Source organism: Puma concolor, chromosome A2 (genome assembly GCF_028749965.1).
Source record: "Puma concolor isolate L17-30 chromosome A2, mPumCon1.1.hap2, whole genome shotgun sequence".
NCBI classification, from domain to species: domain Eukaryota; kingdom Metazoa; phylum Chordata; class Mammalia; order Carnivora; family Felidae; genus Puma; species Puma concolor.
The window spans coordinates 137,830,238-137,844,971 of NC_141668.1; positions in this window are offsets into that span (position 1 = coordinate 137,830,238).

The following is a 14,734-nucleotide window of genomic DNA, read 5'->3' on the forward strand; positions in this document are numbered from 1 at the left end:
GTGAGTGTAGAGATTACTTAAAAATTTGGGGCATCTGGGTGGCTCAGTCATTTGAGCGTCCAACTCTTGACTTCAGCTCAGGTTGTGATGCCAAGGTTGTGGGATTGAGCCCCTGCGTTGGGCTCTTCGCTGTGTAGCCTGCTTAAGATTCTTTCTCTCTCTCCATCTGCCCCTCTCCGCCCCCCCTCTCTGAAATAAAAAATAGGGGCACCTGGGTGGCTCAGTCGGTTAAGCGGCCGACTTCGGCTCAGGTCATGATATCGCGGTCAGTGAGTTCAAGCCCCGCGTCAGGCTCTGTGCTGACAGCTTAGAGCCTGGAGCCTGTTTCAGATTCTGTGTCTCCCTCTCTCTGACCCTTCCCGTTCATGCTCTGTCTCTCTCTGTCTCAAAAATAAATAAACATTAAAAAAAAATTTTTAATAAAAAATAATAAAATAAAATATACAATTATTAAAATTTCTTAAATCTTAAACATACAATTTTCCCGCCAAAATGGATTTAGCAGCTTCCCTTCCAACTTGTATCATGAAAAACCACTACCGGGGCGCCTGGGTGGCGCAGTCGGTTAAGCGTCCGACTTCAGCCAGGTCACGATCTCGCGGTCCGTGAGTTCGAGCCCCACGTCGGGCTCTGGGCTGATGGCTCAGAGCCTGGAGCCTGCTTCCGATTCTGTGTCTCCCTCTCTCTCTGCCCCTCCCCCGTTCATGCTCTGTCTCTGTCTGTCCCAAAAATAAATAAACGTTGAAAAAAAAATTTTTTTTTAAATAATAATAAAAAAAAATAAAAAAATAAAAAAAATAAAAAAAGAAAAAAAAAAGAAAAACCACTACCTTCCTTTTTTTTCTAAGAAGAGTGTTGGAAAGGTTTTGCAGAAAAATTTTTTAAAAATTTAGTAATAGTAATAATCATAATAATAAGGCCATCCATTTTATAAAGAGAAATTTATGAGAAGGCAATGTGAAGAATAAGAAAGCATGGGCTTGAAGAAAGCACGCCAATTGCCTAATTGCTCAGAGCTTTTTTCTTCTCATCCACAAACCAGAGCTAATAGTATCAAACTCTTGTTAGTATCAAACTAATAAACTACAAAAATAGTATCAAACTCTTGTTAAAGGTTTCAGTGGACAGTGGACATTTCTGGTACCTCCTGGACCACCCTTTCTTTGCCTCCCCTTTTCAGTATGACACTGAGCAGTTCATAAAGGATAAAGCCATAATGTGTTGCTCCTCTGAGAGAATCTTTGCAATTTAGTAAGAGATCTAGAGTTTCCCCCCAAAGGAATGAATCTCTAATGGTAAAATTGGAGCTCTCAGACGTAAGACTGCCAGATGGAGTTAGGAAAGAAGATGCTTCACGGATGGCCCTTCTAATCACAGTGAGTAAAGAGTGTCATCCTTACCTAAGGGTTAGGCCAAGCCAGGAAGGCACTATCAGAAGAGGCTTAGTGGTCAGATATTTGGACTTCAGATAGATCCCCATTTGATCCCCTGCTTAGCCTTATGTCAGCTGTGTGAACTTGCATGTTTCTTTAACTACTCTGATCCTTGGTTGCCTCATCTATAAAATGGGGCAAAAAGAGAATCTACTTCACTGGTGGCCTATGAGAATCAAATGAGCTAAGACACATACTGTGTACTCAATGAGTGATAGCTTCCGATAGCCAGTCAGTGTAGCTTAGTTGATTTTTTTTTCCAGGGATGAGGAAACTTAAGTTTTATTTATTTATTTATTTATTTATTTATTTATTTATTTTATTATTAAAAAAATTTTTTTTTAAATGTTTATTTATTTTTGAGAGAGAGAGAGACCGTGAGCAGGGGAGGGGCAGAGAGAGAGGGAGAGACAGAATCTGAAACAGGCTCCAGGCTCTGAGCTGTCAGCACAAAGCCTGACAGGGGGCTTGAACCCACAAGCTGAGCCAAAAGTCGCACACTTAACCGACTGAGCCACCCAGGCACCTGGTGGCTCAAGTTTTAAAATCCCTAACTCTTGGGGTGCCCGGGTGGCTTAGTTGGCTAAGCATCCAACTCTTGGTTTCAGCTCAGGCCGTTGCTCATTATCTTGCAGTTAATGAGTTTGAGCCCCTTTTCCTCGGGCTGTGCACTGACAGCCTAGAGCCTGCTTGGGATTCTCTCTCTTCTCGCTCTCTCTGCCCCTCCCCCACTCATACACATGCAGTCACTTGTGCACGCTCTCTCTCAAAATAAACTTTAAATAAATAAATAAATAAATAAATAAATAAGCAAGCAAGCAAATAAACAAACTTCCCAATTCTAAGTATCAAAATATCTGAGTACAATGTCCAGCCCATACAGGGACCTCCGACATGGTAACGCCCACGCCCGTGGTCATCTTTATATTTCAGTCCCACCCAGTCCCCTCACCCAGCCGCCCAATGCCTTGTGTGGAGTACACGTTCACGAGAAGCTCAATGAAAGCTCCAGGCCCTGAGGGACAAAAAAAAGGGATCTTCGGGTCATTTTAATGACCGATAATTAATGGGGTGAGTGAAACATAGTTCATGCTTTGAGGAAAGCAGGGCTCGCTGTCAGAGAGGCAGCAGCAGGTCTTAACTGTGGAATCTGGCATTTTAGACCTTGCTGCTTTTTGCCCTGATGCCCCACAGGGCCCTTTGGGGCTTTGTCATCCGACTTAGACGCGCAGAGGACGCAGCATCTGCCTCAGGCTTCAGGCCTCTGAGAATTGTGGCTGTCTTTTCTCCTGACAAAACTCACTCCAGCCTGGGCCATCGGTGTGGTGAGGTCCCCATGGGACTGACACCACCTGGATTTGGAGATCATTCAGGGACTCCACCAGGCCTGTAGGGTTTCTAGGGCTGCACACCCCGAGACGCGGAAATCTGCTCTCATGGAAACTTCAGTCTGCAACCGGGGCGGGGACAGAAGCCCCTTACGTAGGTCCTCAGTGGAAATGGAGGACTGTTTCTTTTTACAGTGTGGCTCAAGGAAGGCTTCCCTCAAGTAGATGAGCATCCGTGTTTGCCCCATCCACGCTGTTTGTCTGACCCTGAGGGCCTTAGGGGAACCTTCTCCTGTTACCCTGGAGCCGGAGGCCACTGCTCCCAAAAGTTTAAACAGCCCCTTTTTGTTCTCTGTTGTCTGTGCCAGTGTCGGTCCGTAAGGAGTCTGCTTTCTTCACACCCTGACAAGGTACAGCATTTAAGAGCTGCCTCGATGTCTTATTTGTGTACGTAAGAGAAAATAAAGAGCCCTCGTTGCTTAAGCTTTACGTAAGGAAGTGTAGAAACCCTTCGTTTAGCCCAAGATGGTATTTTTGCTCTCTGAATAATAAGCATGCCTAACTCCTAGAACTATGTGCATTATTCACTTGTAGCCCTCCTAATTCATATCCCATTCAAGTCCTGGCTATTTCGGAAACCAGTATTCTGTTCTAGACAAGAGAAATCAGGTTATTGTTGGCTTGTTTTTGTTTTTGTTTTCTATGACTCAAAACTCCTATGGGCTGTGGCCGGATAATATTTTTATCTCTGTCGCCCCTGAGCTGATATAATGGAAAGTTTGCAAGACGCTAATCTAAGGAAATGTGAGATGTACCACCGGAGAGTTTTGTCTGTTCGTTTATCCAAGTATTGACCCTACGATGTGCCAGTTGCTGTTCAGACACAGAGGAAACAGCAAAGCACACAGAGAAGCTCCCTGCTCGCATGGAACTTGCAACTTCGCAGAGGAGAAAGCCCATAAGACACACGTAAGCTAACATATGAACACAAAAATCTTAGAATAGCAAGAAGTGTGACCACGTAATTTTAAAAGTCGATGGGAGAGAAATGAATAGAAGGAGGGTGGAAGCAACTTCAGCTACAGGCATCTGGAAAAGCCTCTCTGAGAAGCCAAGAGTTGAGTTGCGCCTGGGGCACAAGGAAGCAGTCCCCAGGAGGAGACCGAAGGCAGAGGGTGGCAGACGATGGCCCGTCCCCAGACGCCAGCCGACCCCGGTTTTTGGCACGCCCTGCAAGCCAACATTACGGTTTACATATTTCAGTGGCGGAAAACAAATCTAAGGTAGGAAATATTTTGTGACACATAAAAAATGATATAAAATTCAAATTTCAGGGTCTGTCAAGGTTTGTTGGGACAAAGCCAAGACCATTTGTTTAGAGTCACAGAGTCGAGTAGTTGTAACAGAGACCGCGTGGCCCCCAAAGCCATCTGGTTAGGAGGAAGTTTGCTGAGCCCTGATAGGAGAGGATCATTCAGACAGAGGGAAGAACATGTGCTAAGTCCCGGGACAGAGACCTGGTGGACAGCAGGGAGGCTGGAATGCCTGATAGACTCGTGGAGGCCAGATTTGGGGGGCACAGGGCGTTTTTGTCATCTAATCATATGCAACCTGTGACATAGGCAGTATGCTTTTGTCTAGTCACTACGCCAAACAGGTCCCACTAACTGAGAGCAAAGCCAAAGTTGTATAGTTACAATGGACGGCATTCGACCCCACCCTCCTTGACCGGTGTGACCCGGGAACTCCTAAACCTTCCTCTTGCCTCCCTTTGGCTCGGAGCAGCGGTTTACCAGCTACAAGAGATGATCTGAATCCCAGCTCTGCTGTTTACTGGCTGTGTGAACTTGAACGAGTGAATTGACTTCTCCCGGGCCGCCAATTCCTCTTGTAGCTACTACTACCTAATTTAAGGATTTCTGTGAAGTTTTAAATTAAATGAGATGATGGTAAGCGCTCGGATTAGCGGCCGCTGCTATTATTACTGAGCAGAAATGCCACTTGGTAAATGTGACGAGCCGGCCCCGCCCTGAGAGAACCAGATTTAGTCAGTCTAGGGTGGGGCACAGCAGTGTGAACCCCACGTTGAGAAATACTGCCCCAGGAAGACAGGTGTGCGGCCATCTGGCCTGGCAACGTGACCTGGCCTAAGGCACTGATAAACAGTAACTATGTATCGTTGAATGCGTAGAGAGTTTTGGGGGCGGGATTTTTTTTTTTTTTTTTTTCCTATGCAAGCCCAAGCCTGAGTGTGAACAAACAAGTGGAGGTGGAGGTAAGGATGGGGGTGGGGTAGACCTCACACCAACCCCACTCTGTGCGAATCATGTTAAGTGCTCTCACATTGCAGGCAGGAGCCTGTGCGGGTTAAGTTGGGCATAGAAAGTTCTGTGAATCCAGCAGTCTCTTGTGTGTTTATTTCCATTCTTGTCCCGTGGATGACGGTTAGTGGCCTTGTACTGCACTTCCTGGGGAGACACTACAAAGGGAGACAGGCTTCCTATTTTCCCCTCTTTCATCAGGGACGGGGGCCAGGAGGGTAAATGAGGGAGGTGGGACCGGTGTGAGGCAATAGAGAGTGGTGTGGACTGTGGTCAATCAGAGAGCCCGTGCTGCACCTATGGGACTAGCTGCTCCCCCACCCCCACCCCTCCAGCCAATTGTGGTCACACAGGAATGTAGTCTGAGAATGGCCAGAAATTCCTTCTCTTCGAAAAGAAGCCAGATATCCAGATTTTTATGCAATATATTCCCATTAATAAACATTGGCAAGTAATTCAAAAAAAAATTTTAAACCCCATATGGGCCAAACAAAACAAATCCTCTGGCTGGATCCAGCCTGTGGGTGGGCCTCCAATTTGCAAACTCTGGTCTAGACTGACTAATTCAAGCCTTGGGACCTGTACCCCGACTCCCACCCCACCCTGTGGCCTGGTGTACGGACAGGATCTGTGTCCCAGGGCAGCGAATCTCAACCTTAGCTACCCGTTAAAATCACCTGGGGAGAGAAGAAGTATATGCCCATGCTCAGGCTCCGTATCCAAAGGGTGTGTTGTAATCGGGCTGGGGGCTGGGGGGCAGGGGGGCTGCCCAGGGAATAGGTAGTCAGAGTTGAGCTCCACTGTGCAAGGCAAGACCAAAGGGGTATGTTTGGAGAAAGAAGTCTTGGGAACAGGGTGCCCAGAAGTCTGAACAACAAAGCCAGGCCAGAAACCCCTATCATGGTATTAACTTTCTGTGCTGACCCCCTTGGTCTATGGGGAACAGCCACGTAGACAGTTGGGAAGAGTTTGACGTTATTAAGTTTTTGGCTTCCAGTTTGCAGCAGAGAGTGGCAGGTGTTCGCTAAATTCTCAAAGCCTAGGGGCGCCTGGGTGGCTCAGTCGGTTAAGCGTCCGACTTCAGCTCAGGTCACGATCTCGCGGTCCGTGAGTTCGAGCCCCGCGTCGGGCTCTGGGCTGATGGCCCAGAGCCTGGAGCCTGCTTCCGATTCTGTGTCTCCATCTCTCTCTGCCCCTCCCCCGTTCATGCTCGGTCTCTCTCTGCCTCAAAAATAAATAAACGTTAAAAAAAATTAAAAAAAAAAATTCTCAAAGCCTAGTACAGCTTTATGACGTGCTGGTGGTAGGTATGCGTTCTGTCCGGGAAATAAGGGACAAGGGGAAGATGTGTCACTCCTCCTCCTATTCTCCCCCACTAAAGGTGACGCAGAGAAGCAGGTGACAGGGGCCCAGAGGGAAGATTCTGCAACACAGAGATGTGTCAGGCTGCCTTAGCTGCAGAGGTAAGGCATAACACCTCTTTCCCAAACATTCCAGGGGAAAGTGATCCTTAAAGGTCGTTGTGGGGGAGGGGGGGTGATGCCTGAGTGAAGAATTCTTTAAAAACATTTTTATAACATTTATTTATTTTTGAGGGACAGAGAGAGACAGAGCATGAGTGGGGGAGAGGCAGAGAGAGAGAAATCCGAAGCAGGCTCCAGGCTCTGAGCTGTCAGCACAGAGCCTGACACGGGGTTCGAACCCACGAACCGTGAGATCGTGACCTGAACCAGAGTCGGACGCTTAATTGACTGAGCCACCCAGGTGCTGCTAAAGAATTCTTTTTTAATTTTTGATACTTGTCACCTGGTTTGGCCCAAGGTGGGCTCTCCATGCCTAGAGAAGGAATGGAGAGAGAGAATGAGTCAGAAGCTGTCTTTCCTGCCCTTTTGCCTGTTGAGGCAATTCTTCCTCCCTCCCTGTGAGCAAATGGGGGGGGGGGTGGTCTGTAGGGGAATGGGTCCACTAAACTTTGTTTTCCATTAGCTGCCGGGCTTTCTAAGCAAGTTCGTGAGTTGCCAGGGTGGTTTCATACAAAGGCTTCACTCACGTATATTAATTGGCCCTTAACACACAGGAAGACACCAATGAGTTTTTATAGTGTGTGGACGGTTTTTGAACCAAGGAACCAGATTCCTAGTTTTCCCTGCACCCACTATTTTCCCTTTGAAGTCAATGGGAGCCTTGCTCAGGGTGTCTAGAGAGAAACGAGGATCTGGTCGAAGTGAACTGCTAGGAAAATGTATTAAAGTACTAAAGTAAGATTAAGTTACCCAGAGAAAACACACTTTGGCCAGAAGAAACTGCAATCAGAACCATCTGAAGGGGGTCCTGTGGTCAGAGAAGAGAAGAAAATGTATCTTAAAAATTCAATTAATGCATATCCAGTTGCCTCTGAGGAAATAAAGACTCCTTGTCTTTTGCATGTTTAAAATACGAATTGCCAATTAATGATGCGATTGGCAAATTGCTCTACAATTAAAAACAGAAATGTTGTTTGAGGCAATTAGAATAATTGTCATATGTTAATTACGGGTTGATGGATTTTGCATGCTGCCAGCAATTACATTTTGAGTGAGCTTTTCTGAACAGAATCCAAATCCATAAAGACATTGATAAAATAACAACTGTCTTCCTCGTTGGCATGCCTGCTATATTTTTAGTGTCTTTTAAGGTATGTAATTATTTTTAATTAGGTCTCCAGAAGAAATTTTCTTAATACATGTTTTACCAGGTCATCATTAAAGAACCTTGTAACCAGTCAGAAAGGAGAGGGGAATAGAAAGAATACAGACTTGGAAGCCAGACAAACCTTAGTTCAGATATTTACTAGCTGGGTGCTTTGGGCAAATTACTTAGCCTTTCTGAACCTCAAAGTAAAATGGGGAAAATATATACCTTCAGGGTCACTAGGAGGTTTATATGAGGTAATATTTATATATTCCCATGTATTGTGAATGATGTATAGCAAATGCCCAATAAAAGTAATTACTGTTCTTCTAAGGGCCTGGGTGGCTCAGTCTGACTTCAGCTCAGGTCGTGATCTCACCGTTTGTGAGTTCAAGCCCCGCATCAGGCTGTCTGCTGTCAGGGTGGACCCTACTTCGGATTCTCTGTCCCCCTGACCATCTCTGCCCCTCCTCTGCTCTCTCTCTCTCTCTCTCTCTCTCAAAAATAAATAAAGTTTTTAAAAAGTAATTATTGCTCTTCTAGAAATAGTAGGATATACTCTCAAGCTGGGCTATTCCCTCAACTATTTCATTGTAGTAAACTCTTTGCAGTTACTATTCTTGCAACTAGAATTATCATATGTGGCCAAAAAGAGTATGGCCTGCAGCACTTTAGGGCAGTCAGTGACATTGAAGTCTATGTGAATAGTGCCCCTTGACTTTGTCCAGTGTACAACCTTCACAACTATACCTGGCTGTTCTACTTGGAACCAATATCCTAAATTCACATCCTTTGAAGCCTTTGGTTCTGAGATAAATAGGTCTTGTTTTTGTTCATTAGACCTTTTTCTAGTTGTGTTTTATTCAGCAACATTTATCAGGGGTTAGCAGATTTTTACCTGCAGACACAATCTGATTATTGAGGGCCAGAGAGAGACAGAGCATGAGCATGGGAGGGGCAGAGAGAAGGGGAGACACAGAATCCGAAGCAGGCTCCAGGCTCTGAGCAGTCAGCACAGAGCCGGATGCAGGTCTCAAACTCACAAACTGCAAAAGCCGAAGTCGGGTGCTTCACGGACTGAGCCACCCAGGCGCCCCACCCTGTTTTTGTAAATTAAAAATATTTTGGAATGCAGTTACACCTGTTCATTTACATATTATCTTCAGCTACTTTTGAGCTATGGGGGGCAGAGTAGAGTAGTTGCAACAATGAATCTATGGCCCACAAAACTGAAAATATTTGCTATGTGGCCCTTTGTCGAGAAAGTTTGTTGACCGGTGGTATTAATGACTGTCTAGCCAAATATCTGTTTATATTAATTCCAGGGAAAGTTAATGGTTGATGGCTCTTGTTGTTTCTCTTCTCTCATACCTCTTACATTACTGAGCCAGGAGATTTTTTCCTGATTCCTTACTGCCACTTCTAGACTCTTCTCCTTTCTCCCTCCTCAAACTCCTGCAACCCTGAAGTGCATGATTTTTGATTTTCCCATCCACTGCACCCTCCTTGTGGCAGTCATCAACAGATCCGTGAAACTTTTAGCTGCTGGCTCACGGCCACTCTGTCAATAACCTTCCCATCATAATTCTTAGTACTTTTCAAAACCGTTTGCATAAGTGATCTTTCCATCACATCAGGTCTTGAGTCTGATTATCTTCGGTGATTTCGCTTTCATTCAATAGTCAGTGACTAGGAAACGCCAGGCCTCCCTCCTGCCCACTCTCTTAGCTACTTACTCCCGTGGTCAACCGCAACCTTGCCTTTGTCAAGCAGGGCAACCCTGGCCCCATCCAGCCTCCCAGCTCACTTCATGTAGCAGTCTGACTGCAATCACTTCCAACTCCCGTGGGATCTATTCCGTTGCTGCCCCTACCTTTTCACGGCCTCTCGCCCCTTTCTTGCTCTCTGGCCTTGTGCTGGCCTGACTCCCTAGCATGTATCGTCAAGTCCTCTTGCTCCTTCGTTGCTTCATCATGCTCTTGGGGCAAAACCTCAGTCCTGGTTATGTCCAGTTTGATTACCTGCACCTGAGCACAAGCCCTTGCCTGAAGAGAAACATACAACCCAGCTGATTGGTTTCACTTTAACTCATGCCCTCTGGCCCCCTATGGATATTTATGCCCCCTGGTAATCTTACTCCTTTTCCCTCACTCCCACTGTCATAGGTGATGATTCATACCTTCTCATAGCTCATGAAACCGCCAATTTCTTCATCCTTATTCTCTCTCTCAATGATCTTGCCTCCTTTGTCACTCAGGAGAGGAAACGATTAGAAGAGAACATCCAAAACTCCCCACCCACCATAGTCACCTGCTTCTTTGCCATGCACTCTGCCTTCCCTGCCCTCCAGCTTTAAGGTTCTGTGCCTCTCCCTGAGATCAACCTCGCCACCTGTGCCCTAGACTCCATTCTCTCTTGCCTATTCAAGAATATTGCTCTTACATTTCTCCCCTTCCCTTAGTGCGTTACTGGTTCTTCCATTTTATATAACAACATCTCCATCATTACACCTGTCATGTTATTTCTCCCATCTCAAAGTAAACAAAATGAAACAAATTCTCTGACGCGGCTTCCCTCTCCGGCTACCGTTCATTTCTCTGTTCCCCTTTAAATTTTTTTTTTTTCAACGTTTATTTATTTTTGGGACAGAGAGAGACAGAGCATGAACGGGGGAGGGGCAGAGAGAGAGGGAGACACAGAATCGGAAACAGGCTCCAGGCTCTGAGCCATCAGCCCAGAGCCTGACGCGGGGCTCGAACTCCTGGACCGCGAGATCGTGACCTGGCTGAAGTCGGACGCTTAACCGACTGCGCCACCCAGGCGCCCCTCTCTGTTCCCCTTTAAAGCTCAGCTCCTCAAAAGGGCTCTCTGTCCTCATTGTGTCCAACATTTATTTTTGGCTCTCTCTTGAAAGCTCTAATCATGCGTTTTGTTACCTACACTCCCCAAAGAGTGCTCTCATCAAGGTCAAAAATGAAATGTTTTTTTGCAAAATCCAACGCTGAGGTTGCACTTCTCACCCTGACCTTCCAAAAGTACTTGCTGCAGTTGACTGTTTCTTCCACGTAGCTCCCAGAGCACGATGTTCTCCTGGAGGAGAGAGGGGTCTGAGCTGTGGGAAAGAACCATCTAGAAGACCTCCAGAATTCATTTGGATATTGAACGTAGGACTCCTTCGGTGGAAGTCTCACCCTTGTCAAACAGACCCTGTACCTGAGACAAGCTGGCCTTCTTGTTCTCATGATGCCTAGAGAAACCCAGTGGCTTAGGGGGCAGCCTATTCTGCCACTTATGAGCTTATAAGCTTGGCCGTGTTACCGATACTCCAAAGTCTCAGGTTTTTTCATTTATAAAGTGTAGATGAGAATACCCACTGCATAGATTTGTTGTAAAGAATAAATGAATTCATGTTAGAGAAAGCCTAGGATCATAGTCGAAAACAAATGCCTGCCAAGGTAGACAGGCAGAAATTATAAATTAAGACAGTCGGCAGATGCTTACTCCTAAAGGTAGGTCAAATTCAAATTTTGAAAACTAACCCACCGGGGCAAATAAATCCTGCCTGAAAGCCAAGTTTGGCGCCCTTTTTGACCTGGATGGTGGCTGAAACACGGCAGGTACGTGGTTAATATTAGATTCCCCTTCTTTTGAAAACTGACGTCAACCAGTCATGCAGGGGGTGCTTGGATGCTCGCAACATTCATTCAACACATCTGCCCCCAGCCCCCTCCATGGCGGGAGCTGTGCCTGGTACGGTGGTGGTCCTTTCCCTCGGGCTCTGTTTCTACTGTTAGAGAGAGCGAGGTACAGAACAGACTGACAAATTGTGGAAATAACTGCAAGCTATCAAAAGTGTAATAAAAAAAAGTAGATATGTATATATCTACTATAATAAATAGAAGGTCTGTAAGAGTGATGGTTGAGAGCTCGGGTTCTGAAGTCTAATTTCCTGGCTCAGTGACCTTAGGCAAGTTATAGTGGTGTCCCTTTATCCACAGTTTTGGGGGTTTTGGTTTTTGGGGTTTGAGTAATCTCCCCCCCCCACCACCTGACCCCGCAGTCAACCTTGGTGTGGACGCAGATGATCCTCCTGATGTGTCATCAGAAGGTCAATGGTAGTCTAATGCTACATCACAGTGCGTATGCCATTCATCCCCATCTCATCACATGGGCATTTTCATCTCACATCGTCACAGGAAGTTGGGTGAACACCACAAAATAGTTTGAGAGAGAGAGAGAGGGAGAGACCGCATTCACATAACTTTTGTTATGGTACATTGTTATAATTTTTCTCTTTTATTAGTGGTTATTGTTGTTAATCTCTTACTGTGCCTAAATTATAAATTAAAACTTATCATAGGTATGTATACATGGGAAAAAAACAGTATGTAGAGGGCTTGGTGGTATCTGTGGTTTCCGACATCCACCGGGGGTCTTGGAAGGTGTCTCTCATGGATAAGGTAGACTATGCAACCTTTCTGTGCCTCAGTGTTCTGTTTTTAAAAATGAAGATAATAATAGTTCCTACCTCATAGGGCTAGTGAGAGGATTAAGTGAGTCGATGCATTTAAAGAACCCAAGTCATTCCCTGGCACACAGTTGGTTCTTACATAGGTTCGCTCTATGGTGGACAAAGGATTCTAGATGTGAATGTGGTAACTAGGGTTCTGATTAAGGTGACCAACTTCTCCTGGTTTGCCCAGAACTTACTCTGTATTAGCGCTGGAAGTCTTGTGACCTGGGAAAGCCCCTCAGTTTGTGGTCAGGTTCGTTCAACTTCCAGCTACTAACTAGCTTTGTTCCTTTGAGGCCATCTTATCCCTCCCTCTGGATCTGTAAAATGAAGAGTATAGAGGAGATGGGTGGTTCCCAAGCTTTATCGTGCACGAAAGCCCCCTCTTACAGACTGTGGAATGCCGGACCCCACCCTGGAGTTTCTGATCCAGCAGGTTTGGGGTGGTCCTGACCCACTACTCTACATGACCACTAAGTCCCTTTGTCTTCTACTCATCTGTGATTCTATGACTTCTTCCTGTGACCTGCTTTATGGGAAGGTGAGGTTCATGTGCCGAAAAGCATCATTCATTCAGTCATTTATTCATTCAACAGTATTTATTCAACACCTCCTATGGGTCAGGTGCTGTTCTAGATGCTGGGGATCTGGCAGTCGACAGAATCAAAGAATTGTAAACTCCTTGATGGCAGGGACTCAGCTAACTTACTTTGTGCCCCTGCACTTGCCCTGTCCCGCCCCATGCCATGCACAGTGAAGGCTCTTGACAAGTGAGAGCTGGGATAGTGTGCAAGATAATATATAGGGAAGCAGGAAGCTATGCTTTGCAGACCTTAAAGGCAAGCACAAAGCTGTTGGGTAAGTGAGCTAGTCTGTGTCCAAGAGATACAACCCTTACCACCCTCACCCTCTACCAACACACCCTCCTCCCCCTGCCCCCCCCCCCCCCCCCAGCTGCATTCATATCTCAATGTCTGTTTTATGGCTGGGATTCCATTTCTTGAGATTCATCCCTGTGTCTCTTGTGAAAAATAGGGTAAACCCTTTAAACCCTACCTGATAGTTTTAGGAAGAATATAATAGGACTTCAATTATTTCATCCTTTCAAGCAGTTATTTCACTTTGCTGCTAGCTATATACATGGGAGAACCTACCTTTTTAATAAGTGGATGCCCTGTGTTTCTGTCATACCTATTTCTAGGAGGGGAGGAAAGGAAGGGAGCTCACTCTGCAGGTTGCTGAAGAACCAGAACATTTATTATCCATGAAGCTTTGTTCAACTACATGGGCTGCCTGGCCTGTTGCATTCCATCGAGGATCCTGACAAAAGTGTCAGGAAGGTCAACTGATAACACTAATTTTTTTTTGACACTCCTAATGACAGGTTTATGTGATTAGACTCCATTCCCTTAAAGAATCTACTCATGTTTGGGGCGCCTGGGTAGCTCAGTTGGTTAAGCATCTGACTTCGGCTCAGGTCATGATCTCGCAGTTTGTGAGTTCAAGCCCCGTGTCGGGCTCTGTGCTGACAGCTCAGAGCGTGGAGCCTGCCTGCTTTTGGATTCTGTGTCTCCCTCTCTCTCTGCCCCTCCCCTGCTCATGCTCTGTCTCTCTCTGTCCCAAAAATAAATAAAACATTATAAAAAATTAAAAAACAAAAGAATTTACTCGTATTTTACTGCATGTCTGCTCAGCCACACTTGTTGCCTCAGGTTTCTATGGCTGCAGAACAAGTTATCCCCAAATGTTGTGGCTTAAAACAAGGTCCATTTTTATTGGTCTCCATTTTGGAGGGCTGGTGTTTGGGCAAGGCTCAGTAGGGATGGCTTGTGTCTGCTCTGTGGTATGCCCACCTGGTTGCATTTAGCTGGAGGCTACCCTGGGCTGACAGGTCCAAAATGGCTTCCCTCTGGTGTTGGGGTTATGGTGCTGGCTGTTGGCTGAGCTGCCTGGTTTTGTTTTCTCTCACAGCCTCTCCTCATGGCCTCTTATCCTCCAGGGCCTTTATGTTTTAGTAGGGAACCTGGATTTCTTTCCATGGCAGCTCAGGGTAGGAAGAGGGCAGGAATGGAAGCTGTTGGGCTCAGAACCAGAGATGTCCCTTCTACCGCATTCTATTGGTCAAACAAGTCACAAGCCCTCCTGGGTTCAAGGAGAGAGGTGAATGTATTCCACCTCTTGATGGGAGAAGTTGTTGGTGGCCATCTCTGGAGGTCATCAGTCTACACTCATATCTTCTCTACATCCTAGTGCACTTCTTCAAATAGGAAAGGATAGTGGTTTTTAGGTGGGGGTGGTGAGGATGGGAGTCGCTAGCGACAAGACAAAGATGTTTCTTTGATTTATACCATCTAAACTCAAGAAGAGTGTCAGAACTCCCCCATGGAAATAAGGATATTTAAATGCTTACGTAGGGGCGCCTGGGTGGCGCAGTCGGTTAAGCGTCCGACTTCAGCCAGGTCACGATCT